General features: G+C 43.0%; 1 pseudogene; it reads right to left on the reverse strand.

The window, feature by feature from the left end:
- Positions 1 to 18,330: 18,330 nt before the first annotated feature.
- On the reverse strand, positions 18,331 to 18,448 carry LOC126482672 (5S ribosomal RNA; annotated as a pseudogene).
- Between the last annotated feature and the right edge of the window lie 375 nt (positions 18,449 to 18,823).

Consider the following 18,823-nt stretch of genomic DNA (forward strand, 5'->3'; position numbering starts at 1 on the left):
TTTTTATATTTTCTCCTTTCATCAATTAAATTCAATATTTCTTCTGTTACCCAAGGATTTCTACTATCCCTCGTCTTTTTACCTACTTGATCCTCTGCTTCCTTCACTACTTCATCCCTCAAAGCTACCCATTCTTCTTCGACTGTATTTCTTTCCTCATTCTTGTCAATTGTTCCCTTATGCTCTCCCTGATACTCTGTACAACGTCTGGTTCTTTCAGTTTATCCAGGTCCCATTTCCTGAAATTCCCACCTTTTTGCAGTTTCTTCAGTTTTAACCTACAGTTCAAAACCAATAGATTGCGGTTAGAGTCCACATCTGCCCCTGGAAATGTCTTACAATTTAATACCTGGTACCTAAATCTCTGTCTTACCATTATATGATCTATCTGAAGCCTGTCGGTATCTCCAGGCTTCATCCATGTATACAGCCTTCTTTTATGATTCTTGAACCAAGTGTTAGCTATGATTAAGTTATGGTCTGTGCAAAATTCTACCAGGCAGTTTCCTCTTTCGTTTCTTAGCCCCAATCCATATTCACCTACTACGTTTTCTTCTCTCCCTTTTCCTACTACCGAATTCCAGTCACCCATGACTATTAAATTTTCGTCACCCTTCACTATCTGAATAATTTCTTTTATTTCATCATACATGTCTTCAATTTCTTCATCATCTGCAGAGCTAGTTGGCATATAAACTTGTACTACTGTAGGTGGTGTGGGCTTCGTATCTATCTCGGCCACAATAATGCGTTCACTATGCTGTTTGTAGTAGCTTACCCGCATTCCTACTTTCCTATTCATTATTAAACCTACTCCTGCATTACCCCTATTTGATTTTGTGTTTATAACCCTGTAGTCACCTGACCAGAAGTCTTGTTCCTCCTGCCACCGAACTTCACTAATTCCCACTATATCTAACTTGAACCTATCCATTTCCCTTTTCAAATTTTCTAACCTACCCGCCCGATTAAGTGATCTGACATTCCACGCTCCGATCCGTAGAACGCCAGTTTTCTTTCTTCTGATAACGACATCCTCTTGAGAAGTCCCCGCCCGGAGATCCGAATGGGGGACTATTTTACCTCCGGAATATTTTACCCAAGAGGACGCCATCATCATACAGTAAAGCTGCATGCCCTCGGGAAAAATTACGGCCGTAGTTTCCCCTTGCTTTCAGCCGTTCGCAGTACCAGCACAGCAAGGCCGTTTTGGTTATTGTTACAATGCCAGATCCGTCAACCATCCAGACTGTTGCCCTTGGAACTACTGAAAAGGCTGCTGGCCCTCTTCAGGAACCACACGTTTGTCTCGCCTCTCAACAGATACCCCTCCGTTGTGGTTGCACCTACGGTACGGCCATCTGTATCGCTGAGGCACGCAAGCCTCCCCACCAACGGCATGGTCCATGGTTCATGGGGGGAGGTCTGTGGTGTAGGCGGCGGGAAACAGTTACCCTACAAACGATCCATCTTCTTTGTCCTAGTCTGTACGATTAGTCTCTTCTAAAACATAACTTGCAGGTGAATGAGTCACGGTAAGATGTATTATTTATTACAAATTTAATTGTCTTGATAGCAGTGCAGTTCAGTAGTAACTAAACAACAGTTTTCCGTTGACCAGCACACACACACACGCACACACACACACACATACACACTACCGCTCAACCTATTCTGCTGGAACCATCAATTGTGTATACGATATTAAAATTAAAGAACTTTTTAATCTTTTCACGTCCGGAAAAAATTCCAATTTTGAGCACCGATCAACAACAGTAAGCCTGTGCAAGTTTCGGTTGTAGCCCCGAAACTATTTCGCTTAGTTTTTTTATACGGGACCGGAGTTTCAGTGTCAGTTTACTTGACACTTTATAGTCTACATATTAGTGCGGAGACTTTGTAATCACAGTGAATCTTTAATGTTAAAATGCACTCTTAGTGTCAAAATACAAAATTGTTTTATCGAAATGTGGAAAGAAATCAGTCAGTGGGATGTTCAGGAAACCTGGTGGTACAGCGATCTAGAACACTACATTAGACCAAAAAATTCGCCCACTGTCGAGTGGTTTGTAAGTTTGCGCTCAGAGATTTTCTATTACATACTGAGTCTTTTTAACATTTCAATAACAATGTGCATAAGAAGTCAGCCTCATTCTGCCAACGGTCTTGTCAAAGAGGGCGGAGGAGCGGATAGAGGTTCAGGGCACTCTCTTGTTCTAGGGGTGGGAAATTGCCCCTAAAGGCGGAAGAATCAGCAATGATCAACGACATGAGTATGCAGAAGGCAATGGAAACCACTGCATTAAACACGCGTAACGTGTATCCACAAGACATGTGGCCTGTATTTGAAGAAGTATCATGATGATCTCCCCATTGGCAAAATATTCCGGAATAGTTCCCCATTCGGATCTCCGGGAAGGGATTGCCAAGGGGGAGGCTACCATGAGAAAAAGATTGAATAATCAACGAAAGGATAACGTTCTACGAGTCGGGGCGTGGAATGTCAGAAGCTTGAACGTGGTAGGGAAACTAGAAAATCTGAAAAGGGAAATGCAAAGGCTGAATCTAGATATAGTAGGGGTCAGTGAAGTGAAGTGGAAGGAAGACAAGGATTTCTGGTCAGATGAGTACCGGGTAATATCAACAGCAGCAGAAAATGGTATAACAGGTGTAGGATTCGTTATGAATAGGAAGGTAGGGCAGAGGGTGTGTTACTGTGAACAGTTCAGTGACCGGGTTGTTCTAATCAGAATCGACAGCAGACCAACACCGACAACGATAGTTCAGGTATACATGCCGACGTCGCAAGCTGAAGATGAACAGATACAGAAAGTGTATGAGGATATTGAAAGGGTAATGCAGTACGTAAAGGGGGACGAAAATCTAGTAATCATGGGCGACTGGAATGCAGTTGTAGGGGAAGGAGTAGAAGAAAAGGTTACCGGAGAATATGGGCTTGGGACAAGGAATGAAAGAGGAGAAAGACTAATTGAGTTCTGTAACAAGTTTCAGCTAGTAATAGCGGACACCCTGTTCAAGAATCACAAGTGGAGGAGGTATACTTGGAAAAGGCCGGGAGATACGGGAAGATTTCAATTAGATTACATCGTGGTCAGACAGAGATTCCGAAATGAGATACTGGATTGTAAGTCGTACCCAGGAGCAGATATAGACTCAGATCACAATATAGTAGTGACGAAGAGTAGGCTGAAGTTCAAGACATTAGTCAGGAACAATCAATACGCAAAGAAGTGGGATACGGAAGTACTAAGGAATGACGAGATACGTTCGAAGTTCTCTAACGCTATAGATACAGCAATAAGGAATAGCGCAGTAGGCAGTACAGTTGAAGAGGAATGGACATCTCTAAAAAGGGCCATCACAGAAGTTCGGAAGGAAAACATAGGTACAAAGAAGGTAGCTGCGAAGAAACCATGGGTAACAGAAGAAATACTTCAGTTGATTGATGAAAGGAGGAAGTACAAACATGTTCCGGGAAAATCAGGAATACAGAAATACAAGCCGCTGAGGAATGAAATAAATAGGAAGTGCAGGGAAGCTAAGACGAAATGGCTGCAGGAAAAATGTGAAGACATTGAAAAAGATATGATTGTCGGAAGGACACACTCAGCATACAGGAAAGTCAAAACAACCTTTCGTAACATTAAAAAAAGCAACGGTGGTAACATTAAGAGTGTAACGGGAATTCCACTGTTAAATGCAGAGGAGAGAGCAGATAGGTGGAAAGAATACATTGAAAGCCTCTATGAGGGTGAAGATTCGTCTGATGTGATAGAAGAAGAAACAGGAGTCGATTTAGAAGAGATAGGGGATCCAGTATTAGAATCGGGACTTAAAAGAGCTTTGGAGGACTTACGGTCAAATAAGGCAGAAGGGATAGATAACATTCCATCAGAATTTCTAAAATCATTGGGGCAAGTGGCAATAAAACGACTATTCACGTTGGTGTGTAGAATATATGAGTCTGGCGACATACCATCTGACTTTCGGAAAAGCATCATCCACACAATTCCGAAGACGGCAAGAGCTGACAAGTGCTTAACAGCTCATGCATCGAAGCTGCTTACAAGAATAATATCCAGAAGAATGGAAAAGAAAATTGAGAATGCGCTAGGTGACGATCAGTTTGGCTTTAGGAAAAGTAAAGAGGCGAGAGAGGCAATTCTGACGTTACGGCTAATTATGGAAGCAAGACTAAAGAAAAATCAAGACACTTTCATATGATTTGTCGAGCTGGAAAAAGCGTTCGACAATATAAAATGGTGCAAGCTGTTCGAGATTCTGAAAAAAGTAGCGGTAAGCTATAGGGAGAGACGGGTCATATACAATATGTACAAAAATCAAGAGGGAATAATAAGAGTGCACCATCAAGAGCGAAGTGCTCGTATTAAGAAGGGTGTAAGACAAGGCTGTAGCCTTTCGCCCCTACTCTTCAATCTGTACATCGAGGAAGCATTGATGGAAATAAAAGAAAGGTTCAGGAGTGGAATTAAAATACAGGGTGAAAGGATATCAATGATACGATTCGCTGATGACATTGCTGTCCTGAGTGAAAGTGAAGAAGAATTAAATGATCTGCTGTACGGAATGAACAGTCTAATGAGTACACAGTATGGTTTGAGAGTAAATCGGAGAAAGACAAAGGTAATGAGAAGTAGTGGAAATGAGAACAGCGAGAAACTTAACATCAGGATTGATGGTCACGAAGTCAATGAAGTTAAGGAATTCTGCTACCTAGGCAGTAAAATAACCAATGACGGACGGAGCAAGGAGGACATCAAAAGCAGACTCGCTATGGCAAAAAAGGCATTTCTGGCCAAGAGAAGTCTACTAATATCAAATACCGGCCTTAATTTGAGGAAGAAATTTCTGAGGATGTACGTCTGGAGTACAGCATTGTATGGTAGTGAAACATGGACTGTGTGAAAACCGGAACAGAAGAGAATCGAAGCCTTTGAGATGTGGTGCTATAGACGAATGTTGATAATTAGGTGGACTGATAAGGTACGGAATGAGGAGGTTCTACGCAGAATCGGAGAGGAAAGGAATATGTGGAAAACACTGATAAGGAGAAGGGGCAGGATGATAGGACATCTGCTAAGACATGAGGGAATGACTTCCATGGTACTAGAGGGAGCTGTAGAGGACGTAAGTTGCAAGTGCTACTCTGGGATGAAGAGGTTAGCACAGGTCAAACCAGTCAGTAGACTGATGACCAAAAAAAAAAAAAAAAAAAAAAAGGTTCCTAACACTCTCACCTATAATGTCTGCTATTTAAGTCATCTTCAAATACGATAAGGTTTCCTATTCTGGGATGGTGGCCTAATCCCGGGTAGGTGGATATATGCTCCTCAGACAGTACTGCCGACGCGGAAACTAGCAGAAATAAAGGTGCATTCGTCATTTTAGTTTCGTGCTAACGGCAAAGCGCATCAGTAACGTTCTGCGCTCGTAGTTGATTTTTTCTTAATATCTTACATTTGAATGCAATATTTTGTAGACAGGATGTAAGCATCAAAGTTGCATGGTAAGTAGTTTGATATTTTTGTCTTATTTATTATTGATATATCATATTTAATGAAACTTACGATTAAGCTTTCAATGCAATAATTCATTCCATGTTTCGGGAGTTCAGTCATGTTTGTCAAGTGGTACAGGTCCCTAATTTCGAATACTGTTAGGGTGCCCACTTTCGATCATCTGACAAGATTTCGACTTTTATTTGATTTCAAGAGATGGCTCAGAAGAAACGAAAGTGTTGGGCAGAGGAAAACATGAGGGAGACAATGAAAGGCATTAGAAATAAAGAAAGGACCTTCTCGAAGGAGTCTAAAGTGTTTGAAATGCCAAAATCTACAAATGGTTCAAATGGCTCTGAGTACTATGGGACTTAACTACTGTGGTCATCAGTCCCCTAGAACTTAGAACTACTTAAACCTAACTAACCTAAGGACATCACACACATCCATGCCCGAGGCTGGATTCGAACCTGCGACCGTAGCAGTCGCGCGGTTCCGGACTGCGCGCCTAGAACCGCTAGACCACCGCGGCCGGCCCAAAATCTACAGTTTTAGATTACGTAAATAAGGCAGGAAACTAGGAAGTGAAATTGGGCTTTAGGATAGGCAGAAAATGTGATTTAGGAAGAGCCCTCAACTCAAGAGAAGTCAAAATGCAAAAGAGCAGTTTTAGAAGAACTAGGAAAATCTTCTAAATGGGAAAACATCAAAGCCAGACCAACACAAAGGTGGATAAAATGAGTAGGCCGACATGTGGGTTATCATCTTCTGAGAATTCTGAAAGTTCTGCTTCCCTTCGTTCGACAAGTAATGAAGACAGTGAAGGTGATGAATGCATCTATTCTTCGGTGCCCTACCTGTAAGAGACATCTGGAAAAGATTGTATAAGATGTTAAGATATTTGCGCTGGTTACATGAACTATGTGCTGGGACTGACACCCAAACCTCCAGATGTCAGACACTCAGATCGGTACAAACGTAGAATATCAACCAAAATACCGATTCAGTTCACGGTGTGTGACGTCGTCGAGAGCAAACGGTAATTAAAAGTAACATCAGAACTACGTAGTACAGGAAAAGCGTATCTGTGAGCTATGAATGTGAAGATGTGTGGTAGGGGAGTTGGTATATCGTCTTACGAAAGGTTCCGAGTTCGAAATGCAGAGGTGGCGGTTTTTTTTTTTTTTTTTTTTTTGAAAGGAAGTTCGAGTTGGGAGCAATATTCTTTTCGTAGTCTGCTTTCCATTCGTTAATTGAAAATAGCAGACTCATAGAGTACATTTGCATAGATAGGTGCGGTGTTAGCAATACAAACGTGTATGTTGGTTTGCTATTTTCAACTAACGAAGCGAAAGCAGACTGCCAAAAGAACGTTGTTAGCAACCTCAAAACGTCCTATTACATATCAGAAAAATGTCCTCCTATGTAACAATTTCACGGCTAACAGGTAAAAAAACAAACAAAAATAAAAAAAACAGACATGCTTTTCCTATACTGCGTAGTTTTGGTGTTACTGTGGTACTTTTAATTACCGTTTACTCAGGACGAAAACACACAAACTTGGTTGATATTCTATCGATACACATCTAAGTGTCTGACATTTGGAGGTTTTGGAGAGAGAAACATGGCTGGAAGATATAAAATTGTGAAAACTGTAAGTAACAGCCTCAATGTAGTTATGAGCGTACCGTTATTGTAATCAAAGTGGAATATCTCAACCTTACTTTTTGTACTTTTTGTAATAAAACAATATTCTTTTAGATATGTAGTGTTCGATTGTCCTTATGAAATAACCCTACCCGAAATTAAGAAAGACATTATCTGTAATCGCGCACTCTTTTAGCGGACTCTACAAAATGAACCAGTTTCTTTAATACAAATTGCGAAAAGCACTGTCTTGACTTTCGCTATAAAAGGGTAAATATGTTTTACGTTCGTCAGGAGCTTTCAGATGATTTTTAACTAATCGTATCCTAAGATTTCCTTAGGTACCCTAAATGGGGCACCTTACCCTAAGTAATTTAGATTCTGCTGATATGAAGATAAGGAAGGGTAATAATAATTATTATTTTTTGTTTTGTGTGACGACGGCGCTATACACAGCCAGATATCCGCATATTTAACGTGCAGCCTGTGGCTACTAAATTTTCGAACATGCTCGTGTGTGTCGACTGAAACATGTCAGTAAAGGAAAGTACATGCGACTTCTGGGTTATGCACGATTTTAATTTCCGACGGTCGTTTTTCCCCCTGTAGGCGATTCCTGCGCTCGCTAAAGTATGTTTCGGATATGAATTGGATCGAAGATTTTACGTTCATTTGAGTCATTGGGCCAATACACGGGCCGTGACCCCAGCTGTCAGCGAAACATAAGCTCTTGTCCGCCGAGTTTCTACGGCGCATACCTTAGCGTTGGCAATGTTTGGCACCAACCGGATGTTGATAGGTTGTTCATTTAGGTTCCATAGACTTTTCGGTGGCGGCTGGTATTCTCTCAGTGTCATTACACGGAATCCATGCTTCGATACTGACAGGAGGAGGTCCAGAGTTAGCTACTCTCTTCTCTCTCTCTCTCTCTCTCTCTCTCTCTCTTCCCCTCTCTCCCTCCCTCTCTCTCTCTCTCTCTCTCTCTCTCTCTCTCTCTCTCTCTCTCTCTCTCTTATTCCCTCTTTCTCCCTCTCTCCCCCTTTCCCTCTCACACTCTCTCTCTGTCTCCCTCCCCCTCCCCCTCTCTCTCCCACCCCTCTCCCTCCTCATTCCCTCCCTCCTTCCCCCCCCCCCCCCCACCTTCAGCCCTAAATATAACTTATCACCTCCACTTTTACTGAGCCTCAGATATCTAGTAATAACAACAATAACATATATAAAAGTTAAGGAATAACAGCAATAAATTGTTTAATTACAATTACATAAAAAGCTTTATAGTAATTATGTAATGTATTCATCAGTGCTTAATACATCGCTTTAGCACAACTTCTAAGAAATTGCTATTAAAGAAATACAGGGTTTGAAGAGGATTCGACCGAAAATTTAACAAGTGTATGTGTCAAGCAATTCGTTTAAGAATGAACACAGCAACGAACTCTCACAGCTTTCATTACAGCATATAAACAATATAAAATCGAGGTCTGCATAAATCAGTATCAGTATTTGACTAAACCCTACGATTGTCAACCTAGTCTCCAGACTGCATATACGAACATGTAAATGAGGGTAGTTGTGTTTCCCTTCACTCGTTTCCGCCTACGATCAAGAAATTGACTACTGTCCATTTCCGTTTTTCCGTATTCTACCTATGTACTCACTAAACACGCTATATTTGTCACTGAGAGCAGGAACACTCAGGCTGTTAACGTGGGGCTTTTCGGTGCTGGAAAAGAACCCACATGCAGCTCCCATCTCACCTCCCATTTTGGATCCGAGCGTATGGTGTGGGACAGATTAAGGTGCATTAAGAAGGCATTTATAGTCGTACTTCATTAATTCATTCAACTGTGTCTACACTCTGATGGTCAAAGAAATTGATTTGGAATCGGCGTTGTTCAACCTGGTACCCTGAGGTGCCAATGGAAATAATGGGACGAAAAGTTCCCGATGTGTGGCAGTCAGAAGCTTATTCAGGACGCCAGTTACATAAAAAAGAGGACGCCAAATCGCATTTATTTTGCAGAACCATGTCGCCTGTGGCTACAGTTTCTCTTGAACTTGGCTTGTATTCGATTGACGCGACAACTTTCGAGCTGATTTATTTTTTACAATGCAGGCGGAATAGGTTTTGCAAATGCTTGGAAACTTTCAGAATTCAATTTAGAAGTGTCGAAACGGCAGCGCGTTAGCGTTCCTGCTGTGGAGCTCGCCGCCTTCTAGCGCCGGATTTTTCTTTGCTTACTCGATTCTTTCGTGTGCGGCCTGTCATACCACTTGAAGTCAGCGTGTTAACTTCGACTGCTGCCTGTATACATAAACGATATGCGATTCCACCGTCGCCAGCGAGTGAGTTTGCGCGCTTTATTCATTCAGTGCTATACACTGACAAACTGAATTAATGGAGTATGTTTTCGAAATATACCGCATATGTATACTACACGAGTAAAAACATACGCAGAACATTAATTGACAAGTAGGTGCGCTACCGAATGAACCTCTCGTTCTGACATTGTACGCACGTTGACTTTTATTATAAAATACGAAAACAGTATTGAGATAAAAGTGAACAATTAATCAAATTATTCACGCAATTCAAAAACTATGAACTGCAGGGATGAATTCTTGACTGGAAATGGAGAAAATGTCCTATGAACACGTGCCCGGAAATGCATCGTTGCCACGGTAAATGGCGCTGATGAATGAATTTCCTCTGTCAAGAACCGAGAGTTTTTTTTAAGACAACATAGTTGCATGAAGATAAACAGCGATTAATTTACTTATAATCAATTATTCAAAATGACAGTCACAATCGCATTATTTATTTTGCCGCCAACCGGTTTCAACCCGCGATGGGGTCACCTTCAGGGCAATTTACACCATTTGGTCGCTCGCTGGAGACGTCACCCTGCCTGTGCACGGTTGGTAACTATGACCAGCCGTGCACTGGCAGGGTGACGATTCCAGCGAGCGACAAAATGCTGTAAGTTGCCCTGAAGATGACCCCATCGCGTGTTGAAATCTCTTGGCTCCAAAATAAATAATGCGATTGTGATTGTCATTTTGAATAATTGATTATAAGAACGCAGATGGTGATTGTGTCCGGCCAAGCAATGGAAACGGTCGAGAGGCAGCACGGATCTACTGAAACAAGTACCCTTAAAAAAATGTTCAAATGTGTGTGAAATCTTATGGGACTTAACTCCTAAGGTCATCAGTCCCTAATCTTACACACTACTTAACGTACATTATCCTAAGTACAAATACACACACCCATGCCTGAAGGAGGACTCGAACCTCCACCGGGATCAGCCGCACAGTCCATGGCTGCAGCGCCTCAAACCGCTCGGCTAATCCCTCGCGGCAAGTACCCTCTCAGAAGTCAACCAAATCACACATTATTTCAAGCACTTTGCGAGTGTTTAAGTGATAATCGACCCTATCTGATCATAGCATGTATTTTGTCATACATCTCCTTCTCGTTCTATACGCCGACAGACATGCTCTGGTCACACTATTACCTATTTACTCTGCGATTTTTAAATCGGATTCAACTGTTATCATACCTATTCTCAGCACTTTGTATCTTCTAGTTTGAAGTAGTAGGTACTGAATTCGATTCCCCTTCATATGGTATCCTTCCTTCCTTGATTTGTAGCACATCTACCTACTGAACTTCAACAGTTTGCCTCCACACTCTGTTACATATTTCACCAGAACTGTCACATTTTGATTTTCCCACCGTTAAAGAGCTTGCAAGTGTCAATAGCAACGCGTCGTGTTTGCTTGCAAGGACATTCTTCCATCCCTAGTTACACCCGAACAGCCAAGTAACAATGTAGACAACATTCAAGTAGAATCTGAATCTAGTCATCTACAGCAAAACAACATTTTGTTTTGTTCGTGTTGGTAACATAGCTTTATGAACCACACAAACGACCCTATACTCCAAAATGACCAATTTTCTATTTGCTTGCTCTGCTATATTTTATTATTAGGGCGCCAATATTCATTCAGAATAAAATTTACCGAGAATTAACTGCCAAGGAAAAGCTGTGAAAGAATCTAGAAAATCACACTGATTTTGTGGTGGCGGATGTGGTGGTGGTGGTGATGTCAGTGGTTGTCTCCAGTCTGAAGCCTGGTTTAATGCATCTCTCCACGCTAGTATATTCTGTGCAACTCTGATAAATTCCTCATCTCTTCACAAGTGCCATCTGCATCTGTTCTAACCTAGCTACAGTAGTGAAGCTTTTGTCTACATCCAAAACTTTTACCCTTCACACTTTATTCCGTTATCAGATAAATAATTCATTGATGCCTCGTGCCCTTCTTTTATTCGAAGTTTGTCTTATTCATCTGGCATTAACTCTACCCGTGTAATATACAGTGTCCTTCAGTGAACATCATTTCAAAAGGGTCTATTTTTCCAGTGTTTGTAGTGGTTCTCGACTATATTTCAGTACCATATAGTGTTCCACCCCACATTAATTGTTCTTGCAAAAAACTTCATCACAGTTATATTTATAGTCGATGTTGATGGATTTCTCTTTCTGGAAAATGCTTTTCCGCTGTAGGTAGCTTGCATTTTATATCCTCATTAGTTCGATCATCGTCAATTGCTCTGCTGCTCAAGAAACAAAACTTGTCTACCAAGTTCAGCGTCTTATTTAATGTCTCGCTCCGTATCTCACGATCAGCTCCACTCCACAACTAAAAATTCCTTGACATTCGTCTTATAACCCTTTTCAATAGAATATCGATTCCATTCGACTAATCTTCCAGGTAATCCTGCCTCTTCTCCATGAACTTAATTTCCCTTTCCAAATTTATTTTAATTTCCTTCACTGCCAGCTTAATGTACAGATTGAATAACATTGGGGAAAGGCTGCAAAATTACGTCACTATTCACTTGCTGCTTCCCTTTCTTGCGCTTGTGCCTGGTTTCTGTACAAGATACTGTTAATTTTTCGATCTCCAGCCAGAAACGGCAAAGAACGTGGAAGAGAGGTTTGACGACATCAATACTGTTTGGAAATATGTTGTAGGATGAACATCAACAAGAGTTAGAGGAGAGTGATGAAACGCAGTTGAATTAAATGAGGTGAAGCTGACGGAATTAAATTAGAAAATGAGGTACTAAAATTAGTCTACGAGTTTTGTTATTTGGACATTAATATAAGCGATGAAGTTGTGGAGACTTAAAATGTAAACTGACATTAGTATGAAAATCGTGTCTGGAAGAAACAAATTTATCGTCGAATGTATAAATTTAAGTGTTAGGAAGTCAGTCTTGAAGGTATTTTTATCGACTGTAGGCTGGTGCAGAAACGAAATATGGATGAGGAACAGTTCAGAGAGGAGAAGAATAGACGCTTTTGTAATGTTGTTCTGCACAGCAATATTGAATGTGAGATGGGTACATCAAATAACTAATGAGGAGGTTCTGAATCGAACTGAGTAAAAATGAAGTTTATCGCAAAAATCTGGTAAAAGAAGGACCATTTGGCAGGTTGTTAATTTAATAGTGGAAGGGATTGGGGAGGGAAAGAGTGGTGTGAAAATTTTTGTACACTGCAACCAAGGACTGAATGTAGTATGCATATTCTGAAGTATGCAGTTTCCAGTAGGTTTACAGAGGAAAAGAGGCTAGCAGTCTAGCATAGGGAGTTTCATCAGAACAGTCTTCGGACTGAAGACCACAACGAGAACTGTAGATACTGTAGAAAGAGAACGGCAAATCATATCAATGCACTAATGAAATTAGCCTTTTTATTCCTAGTTATGGCGTCGTTAATTGTAGAGAGTATGTAGAGGCTCCTGGTGCCAGAGACACACCGCAGGATAAGGCGCAATCCATTCGAACTCTCCTGCTTATAGCCGCCTTCTCTCAGAATATACATAATAATAGACTGAAGCAACGAATGAAAATTTTTATCAAATCAACCATTCGTTCTCGGGTCTCCTACTCAACAGGGAGATGCGCTAACCAGCATGCCAGTCCGGCACAGTGGCTTTGCACAACACAGACAATCCTAGCACGCCTCTCCCCTAAATAAGAATTCACATTAGCATCGAACGAAACGGGGCATTCTACCTGAAGCCCAGAGGAGCAGCAGGTTAGTATTTAACGCCCCGTCGACATCGAGGTCATTAGAGACGGGGCACAAGCTCGAATTGGGAAACGACCCTTTCGAAGGATCGCCCCAGCAGTTTCCTTAAGCGTTTTAAGGAAGTCATGGAAAACCAAAATCAGCATAGGCGGACGCAGGTTTGAACGTTCCTCCTCCCGAATGTGAATCCAGCGTGCTGAAACCCGGGCATAGATGCTTTTTTTTTTTAAAAAAATCTTTATTACAAACCATAATAATTATACAAAATTAACCCACTTCCTTTTCTCATTAGTGGGTCATAATAATTATAGGAGGAGGAGGAGGACATTAGTGTTTAACGTCCCGTCGACAACGAGGTCATTAGAGACGGAGCACAAGCTCGGATTAGGGAAGGATAGGGAAGGAAGTCAGCCGTGCCCTTTCAAAGGAACCATCCCGGCATTTGCCTGAAGTGATTCAGGGAAATCAAGGAAAACCTAAAGCAGGATGGCCGGACGCGGGATGGAACCGTCGTCCTCCCGAATGCGAGTCCAGTGCATAATAATTATACAACTAGTACTTTTATTGCAGCTAGTTACAATTTTCAGGTGAGCTACAGTTAGTGTTACATACAATGGGCATTTAATTTGTAATATCTACGGCTTATATCTATTTCTTATAACTAATTCCTATCGCCTGTAGCGTCACATGTGTGTCGGTGAAAGATATAAACCTACTTTTGATAGCCTTGCTCATCGAGCTAAATCCGAAGAGCGTGCCCCTGGCACTGGGCAGGCGACGATGTTGATTCGCTGCAGTTCCCTAGCATAATTTTCCTAAAAACTAAGCCCTACAAACTAACTTATCCCACGTCATTTCCGGTGCATGTCCTTATCGGTAGCATTGACCCCCACTCCCCCTCATCCGGCAAGTGGTGGATTCCAACTATGATGGAAAGTCGGCCAGTCCACGCACAGGCGGTATGGGAACAGGGCTCTGTGTTGGTTGTCTTAGTTATTTAGTTCACGTCCCTCAACTATTCTGTTAAAACTTTCCGTGATACTTCGTTGGCCAATGTGTTTAGCATTTGGAAAGTGTCCTCACGTCTAAGCAGTTGATATGTGTCGTGGTTTGGAAGTCTGTCTCGAAATGTAGTCGCAACATCATTGAGGAGGGGGCAATCGTAAACTACATGGTCGGGAGTAACCTCTGACACGCCACAGTCACACGCTGGTGTAGCCCTCTTCCCAAATCGACATACGTATTTCGGGTAGGGTCCATGGCCAGTGAGAAAATGGATCAGTCCTCTTGTAGGCTCAAAATATTTCATGTCCAAGCACTTCCTCACATCTGGTATGAACTGGAAAGTTCTACGTCCAGTTTCCTCTACCTCCCAAGACTTCTGCCAAAGTTCCTCCCCTCTATTCCTTATTTCCCTTTTGTCCTCCACCCTTACACCCAAGATGTCTACAATCTTCTCATAATTTTCCTTTTTTGCCCAGTAACAAGCCGCATGTTCCCTTATTTTGATGTCCAGACGGCAGAGCCCCATTATGACTAATAGAGACCACCCTGGAGATGTTCTGTAGGCCCCCGCTGATCTCTATATATCTTTCTGGGCCCTTCTCACTATCACGGCGGGTACAACCTTCGTGAGCCTGTGCGCCCAGACTCCCGAGCCGTAACCCACTACCGAGGTTAGAATGCTATTATGGTAAAGTTTAATAAGGTGCTTTAATCAAATGAAACTATAAGGTGCTGACCGGTGTGGCCGAGCGGTTCTAGGCGCTTCAGTCTGGAACCGCGCGACCGCTACGGTAGCGGGTTCGAATTCCGCCTTGGGCATGGATGTGTGTTATGTCCTTAGGTTTAAGTAGTTCTAAGTTCTGGGGGACTGATGACCTCAGATGTTAAGTCCCATAGTGCTCAGAGCCATTTTTGAACTATATGGTTCGTTCGATGCTGAGGTGCTATACAGACAGTTTAGAGGGCATACCAAGAGGACTCAGGAATGAATTGGAATTTAGTTTGAGGAAAGAGGCGTGCTAGGGTAGTCTGCTCATTTCTGCAAAACCACTGTGCCAGAGTGTTGCAGCAGTCAGTACATCTGTCTAGTGAGCAGCAGACCCGGTTCCTAATCCCTTCCTTGCCACCAATTTACATTCGTCGCCTCAGTCGGATATATACATCATGGATGTTGAGTCTTGAGCCCTGGAACTGTACAGATTATTTGATAATTCCCAGTATGTGCGTGAAATTCAGACATTCTCAAAGAAAGGCCTTAAATCTGAATGGAGGCGGACTTAGTGAGCCTTTAAGATCATTAAAACTATTTAATCGTTGCCACGGACGAAGAACGTTCATAATGTTCGTTCTCAGTAGGCAGGTACGCTGCACCAAGTTAACTCTATTCATCCCACCGCCTGGCGTCGCCCTTACGCTGAAGAATCTCCAATTCCCCCAGTCTGGCAGCCGTGCGCTGCCCGCATTACATGCGGAGAAATCCCGGCGCGTCGGTCGCGACGCCTGATAGCGTGGGCCGCGCGAAGACGCTCGAGATGCGCGCCACGTAGCGGCGGCGTCTGGAAGCTGCGCACGTCCGCTCGCCGCGCTCGTTATGGGATAAACATGTCGGCGGTCGGAGCGCGCGGCGGCGTCGGCGTCGGGCGTTGGGCGTTGGCCGGCTGGTGCGAATAGCGGGCGCGCCAATTGATCCCTGCCCCCCCCCCCCCTTACACTCGACCGCTACAACCTCTGCGCCGAAGCCAACGACGTACCTCTAGAAGAAACAGCGTAGGGGATTCTCCGGTACATTCCCTGCCCTCGTCACCAGAACAGCCAGTCTCGGAGCTAGTAGCTAGAAACCTATGTGCATAAGAGAACTAAAAGGAGCGTTCAACAGCTGTTATTTTTTACGGCACCGAGGGCGAACCCCATTTGCGTCAACAAACCGTCGAAGGCTGCTAAGGTATATTTTCAGAGCATTACTTAGCAACCTTCTATAACCGGTCGCTCACCGATAGATCTGTATATACAAATGGAAAAATTGCGCAGGTCGCACCAATGTTTAAGAAGGGTAGTAGGAGTAATCCATCGAACTACAGGCCTATATCATTGACGTCGGTTTCCAGTAGGATTTTGGAGCATATACTGTATTCAAACATAATGAATCACCTCGAAGGGAACGATCTATTGATACGTAATCAGCATGGTTTCAGAAAACATCGTTCTTGTGCAACGCAGCCAGCTCTTTATTCGCACGAAGTAATGGCCGCTATCGACAGGGGATCTCAAGTTGATTCCGTATTTCTAGATTTCCGGAAAGCTTTTGACACCGTTCCTCACAAAAATGGCTCTGAGCACTATGGGACTCAACTGCTGAGGTCATTAGTCCCCTAGAACTTAGAACTAGTTAAACCTAACTAACCTAAGGACATCACAAATATCCATGCCCGAGGCAGGATTCGAACCTGCGACCGTAGCGGTCTTGCGGTTCCAGACTGCAGCGCCTTTAACCGCACGGCCACTTCGGCCGGCTCCGTTCCTCACAAGCGACTTCTAATCAAGCTGCGGGCCTATGGGGTATCGTCTCAGTTGTGCCACTGCATTTGTGATTTCCTATCAGGAAGGTCACAGTTCGTAGTAATAGACGGCAAATCATCGAGTAAAACTTCCCCAGGGAAGCGTCCTGGGACCCCTGCTGTTCCTGATCTATATAAATGACCTGGGTGACAATATGAGCAGTTCTCTTAGGTTGTTCGCAGATGATGCTGTAATTTACCGTCTAGTAAGGTCATCCGAAGACCAGTATCAGTTGCAAAGCGATTTAGAAAAAATTGCTGTATGGTGTGGCAGGTGGCAGTTGACGCTAAATAACGAAAGGTGTGAAGTGATCCACATGAGTTCCAAAAGAAATCCGTTGGAATTCGATTACTCGATAAATATTACAATTCTGAAGGCTGTCAATTCCACTAAGTACCTGGGTGTTAAAATTACGAACAACTTCAGTTGGAAAGACCACACAGATAATATTGTGGGGAAGGCGAGCCAGAAGTTGCGTTTCATTGGCAGGACACTTAGAAGATGCAACAAGTCCACTAAAGAGACAGCTTACACTACACTCGTTCGTCCTCTGCTAGAATTTTGCTGCGCGGTGTGAGATCCTTACCAGGTGGGATTGACGGAGGACATCGAAAGGGTGCAAAAAAGGGCAGCTCGTTTTTTATTATCACGTAATAGAGGAGAGAGTGTGGCAGATATGATACGCGAGTTGGGATGGAAGTCATTAAAGCAAAGACGTTTTTCGTCGCAGCGAGATCTATTTACGAAATTTCAGTCACCAACTTTCCCTTCCGAATGCGAAAATACTTTGTTGAGACCAACCTACATAGGTAGGAATGATCATCAAAATAAAATAAGAGAAATCAGAGCTCGAACAGAAAGGTTTAGGTGTTCGTTTTTCCCGCGCGCTGTTCGGGAGCGGAATGGTAGAGAAGTAGTTTGATTGTGGTTCGATGAACCCTCTGCCAAGCACTTAAATGTGAATTGCAGAGTAGTCATGTAGATGTAGATGTAGAACGTAATCGCAGTACACGTGAATCGATAAAGAGTAATTGATTGCATAGCCCCATGCATCTCTCTTCACGTACTGCCCTGAAAATATCTGAAATGCAGTGTACATGTAGACGGTATGCACATATAATAGTGTGACTTGGACACGTGCTCTGGCTGTGCCGCATGTGTCCAATTCATCTCCTACTAAACACTGACAGTCAGATAGAACAGTTGTGATGACAAGTATGGAAGGGGATAAAGCAGTTATATTTATGAGTCAACTTAAACTAAACTCCTCCCGAACAGGCCATGAAGGTTCAACGTTACTGACCGACCGCCGTGTCACCCTCAGCTCATAGGCGTCACTTGATGCGGATACGGAGGGGCATGTGGTCAGTACACCGCTCTCCCGGCCGTATGTCAGTTTCCGAGACCGAAGCCGCTACTTTTCAATCAAGTAGCTCCTCAGTTTGCCTCACAAGGGCTGAGTGCACCCCGCTTGCCAACAGCGTTCGGCAGACCGGATGGTCACCCATCCAAGTGCTGGCCCAGCCCGACAGTGCTTAACTTCGGTGATCTGACGGGAACCGGTGTTAACACTGCGGCAAGGCCGTTGGCATGAGTCGACTTAAGAGTAATAGAAATCATTTTTTATATAAAGACACACAAATACAGGAAGACATTTACTGTACTATATGATGAAAACGTAAATTAGTAACAAACTACGGGGTGCACACACTTTGCTCAACATGTAAACGTCACTACAATATTGGGATACATGACATGACATGTTTGATTTGCCTGCAATCATTGGTGATGAAATGGTGCAGAAGAACAGCGAAATTCTGTATGACCCGCTGAAGTATCGGAACATCAATGCTGTCGATAACCTCCTGAATGGCTGGTTTCGACTCAGCAATGGTTTTGGGGTTGTTGATGTACAACATCCCTTTAATATAGTTCCACGAAAAGGAGTCGCATGTGTTCAGATCC

This window comes from Schistocerca serialis, chromosome 5 (genome assembly GCF_023864345.2).
Source record: "Schistocerca serialis cubense isolate TAMUIC-IGC-003099 chromosome 5, iqSchSeri2.2, whole genome shotgun sequence".
NCBI lineage: Eukaryota > Metazoa > Arthropoda > Insecta > Orthoptera > Acrididae > Schistocerca > Schistocerca serialis.